Below are 4,484 nucleotides of genomic sequence, written 5' to 3'. Positions count from 1 at the left end.
ATCCTTCTGCTCACCGGACCTGGAGTACCTGATGATTAAGTGCCGGCCATTCTGGCTACCGAGGGAATTTACAGCAGTGATCATTACGGCTGTTTACATTCCCCCACAAGCCAACACTGACAGAGCACTCAGGGAACTGTACAGCGCGATCAGCAGCGAGGAAACCGCACACCCAGAGGCAGCGTTTATCACAGCCGGAGACTTTAATAAGGGAAACCTGAAGAAAGTCTCACCCAAACTCCACCAACACATCCATTTCAACACTCGTGGAGACCGGCTACTCGACCACTGTTACACCTCTTTCCGGGATGCGTACAAAGCCCTCCCCCGCGCCCCATTCGGCCAATCAGATCACTGCTCCATCCTGCTCCTGCCCGCCTACAGGCAGAAGCTGAAACGGGAAGCTCCAACCCGGAGGGCGGTGCACTGTTGGACGGACCAATCGGAATCTACGCTGCGGGACTGTTTTGATCACGCGGACTGGGAAATGTTTCACGTGGCTGCTAGGGACATTGATGAGTACACAGACTCAGTCTGCGGATTTATCAGGAAATGCGTGGAAGATGTCGTCCCATCCAGAACAGTTAAATCCTTCCCAAATCAAAAACCCTGGATTAACGGAGATGTTCGCGCGGCACGGAGCACCGCCTTTGCCTCCGCAAACACATCGGACTACAAACATGCACATTACCAACTCCGGAAGACGATCAAAGCAGCCAAACGTGAGTACAGGGACAGGGTGGAGCAACAGTTTGACAACCCTCGGAGTATGTGGCAGGGACTAAACACGATCACAGACTTTAGAGGGAAAACCAGCACACCGCAGACCACGGCCTCTCTGTGTCAGGATCTAAACGTATTCTACGCTAGATTCGACGCAGCGAACACCATGAGACCGGACAGTGTGCGCACCGCAGATGACGTCAGTGCGCACACTGTGTCTGAGGAGGATGTGCGGAAGTGCTTCAGGAAGGTGAACGCACGCAAAGCTACAGGTCCGGACGGGATTCCCGGCCGCGTCCTCAAGTCATGCGCGGCTCAGCTGGCTGGAGTGTTGTCCTCAAGTCATGCGCGGCTCAGCTGGCTGGAGTGTTCACGCACATCTTCAACCTTTCCCTCTCTCTGTCTGTAGTCCCAGCCTGCTTCAAAATGGCCACCATCGTCCCTGTACCCAAATCCTCCACCATCTCCTCATTGAACGACTGGCGACCTGTAGCCCTGACCCCCATCGTAAGCAAATGCTTCGAGAAGCTGGTCAGGGACTTCATCTGCTCTGCACTACCCGACTCACTGGACCCTCTACAGTTCGCATACTGCCACAACAGGTCCACTGATGATGCCATAGCCCTGACACTACACACTGCCCTGTCACACCTGGAGAAGAGAGACACGTATGTGAGGATGCTGTTTGTAGATTACAGCTCAGCATTCAATACCATCGTTCCCTCGAAGCTGGACAGGAAACTGCAGGATCTAGGACTGAGCAGCTCCCTCTGCAGCTGGATCCTTAGCTTCCTGTCTGACAGACGCCAGGTGGTCAGACTGGGCAGTATCACCTCATCCCCTCATCACACTGAACACTGGTGCTCCACAGGGGTGTGTACTGAGCCCTCTCCTGTACTCACTCTACACCTACGACTGCACAGCCACTAACAACTCCAACATCATTGTGAAGTTTGCGGACGACACTACAGTGGTGGGTCTTATCACCAACTTTGATGAGACGGCTTACAGGGAGGAGGTCAGCGCCCTGACCCACTGGTGTCAAGACAACCATCTCACCCTCAACGTCGCAAAGACAAAGGAGCTGATAGTGGACTTCCGGAGGTGCAGAGAAGTACACACCCCCATCACCATCAACGGCGCTGCTGTGGAGAGAGTGAGCAGCTTCCGGTTCCTTGGAGTACATCTGGCTGAAGATCTTACGTGGTCAGTACACACAAACAAAACAGTGAAGAAGGCGCAGCAGCGCCTCTTCTTTCTCAGGAGACTGAAAAGATTCGGCATGAGCCCCCGCATCCTCAGGACCTTCTATCACTGTGCCATTGAGAGCATCCTCACTGGATGCATCACCACCTGGTATGGCAACAGCACCGCCTACAACTGCAAAGCTCTCCAGCAAGTAGTGCGGTGCTCTGAACGGATAATTGGAGGTGAGCTTCCCTCCCTCCAAGATATCTACAGGAAGCGGTGCCTGAGGAAAGCGGGGAGGATCATCAAGGACTCCAGTCACCCCAGCCAGAAACTGTTCAGACTACTTCCCTCAGGAAGGAGGTTCTGCAGCATCCGGTCCCGTACCAGCAGACTGAGAGACAGCTTTTTCCATCAGGCCATCAGACTGCTGAACACGTCATAGACACCTCAGCTTCACTACTGGAACTTCAACATTATGCACTCCATACTGTACAGTAATGCCACTGTTTTGCACATGTCTCAACTCTGTATATTTTTATATATTTTATTTTTACTCTATTTAATTTGTAAAAAATGTGTATACACACACACACACACACACACACACACACACACACACACACGTAGAAAAACATTTAGTATACACATCCAGAAATGCATATACTATTATATATTGTACATATATTTATTAGTTTCAGATGTAGCCATTCTTGTATTTTGCTTGTTTACGTTATTGTATTTTGCACAACCCTGTTGCTTGTGAAGCTCGCACACAAGAATTTCACTCACATGTGCTGTACCAATGTACCTGCACATGTGATGTGACAATAAAAGTGATTTGATTTGATTTAATCAAAGTCCTTCATCAGCTAAATACTTCACTAAATGGCACTGACCTACATGATTACAGACCTCTGCATAAAGGTGAGTCAGGTCTTAGAAATAGTTCATCTTTAAATATCTGCAAATACCAGAGATCAGAATCATGAATGTGAAGGCAGGCTATTACAATAAACTAAACCTGAGGCAGATCAGATCAAACTGAACTTTTTTTCTCTTCATAAACAAAGGAAAATGTATAAAATAATAAAAGTGAATAAAAAAATAAAATAAAGGTTTGGGACTTCAACACTTAACCTGCCAAATGTTAAAGTGGATTTAAACTGTGGTGACTTTAGTGTGTGGAGTTCAAAACGAGGGTGTTCACACAATTAACTTAATAAAAACAAAGATAAGCTGCCAGAAGATCTGTCTGTGTGGAGCTGATTTGTACAGAATCTGACAAATCCTGCTTCTTTTCCACTGGTTGTTACTCTGTAAAGCAGGAACATCAAACTCATTAGGGTGACGTACAGCCCATTTTTATCCGAGGTGGTCCGAACCAGTGAAACTGTCCTGTCTGTCAGTGAAGTTTAACTACACATTTAGCTGAGATGATTTCATTTAGGAAAAAAATAAGTGTCATTTCAATAATATTCTTCAGTTTTCCTACATGTTAGAAAACATCCTGCTGTAGTAAGTGGGAGACATTTATCAGAGCAACTCGTAAACTGTAAGAAATCAACATGGAAAATTATATAAAATGTTTTAATGGCTGATTGTACAGACTGAAATGAAATGAAAGCCCCTGTTCTGTTAGTTACTTTAGGGTGGTATGAATGGGTTTTATCAGCAAGAAAAACCTGGGAACTTCAGCTCTTTAGGTTTTTTTTTTCAAATATAACATTTGTTTTAATGCATGTTTCTTTTCCCACAGAGTCCACTCTGAGATTGCCAGGAATATTCTGGAAGAAGCGCAAGCATGCCTCCCCCCCCCCATTCAGTTTCTCATTGTCAAGCTAAAAAGACTTTCTGGCAGCCAGGCTTATTGCTTATAAGCTGACACACTAGTTGTATAATTCTTTGAACCATAAAAACTAAAAACAAATACATGATAAAAATAATTGATGTGAGTCCAGCATCCCCAGTTGGTTTACAGGTCAGTTAATCACTAAGTGTAACAGAGATCTGTGGAAAATTTGGGAGTGTTTTTATTTTTATTACCCTGTTTTTTTATCGTTTTTGTTTTTCTACTGTTATTTTGCTGTGATTTTTCTCTTTTTTTATGTATTTGTACTGATTTTTGTCCTCTGTTCTTTCCTGTGATTTCACTTTTCTTTACTGTAGTTTTATGGATTTTATCTTTGTTTTTGTTTGTTCTTTGTTTATTTGGAGGGGCGCCATTCTTTCATGTATTCAGCACAGGCCTGGAGCTGGTGATAAACAAGGGAGAAAACCACACACTCACAGATTATTTTATGATAATTTTACAGCTGAAACTAGAAAATAATTCCAGGCAACCTGCTTACATTATAAAGGTTAATTCATTTGTAATAAATCCAGTCATAAAGACGGTAACAGGATCCTGATTTTCTGCACAGTCTTTAGGGTTTTTTTTCCATAGTACCTACTGGGACAGGCCCAACGTGGCACGACTCTTTTTTTCCATTACAATCAAGTACAACCTAAAGCACATCGGGTTGTTATAGCAACGTAGGGAAGTGTCTTGTGATGTCATTTGTATGCAACAT

The sequence above is a fragment of the Astatotilapia calliptera genome, chromosome 23 (assembly GCF_900246225.1).
Source record: "Astatotilapia calliptera chromosome 23, fAstCal1.2, whole genome shotgun sequence".
Taxonomy (NCBI): domain Eukaryota; kingdom Metazoa; phylum Chordata; class Actinopteri; order Cichliformes; family Cichlidae; genus Astatotilapia; species Astatotilapia calliptera.
The sequence above is the reverse complement of the archived record's forward strand: the minus strand, read 5'-3'. Positions refer to the sequence as shown.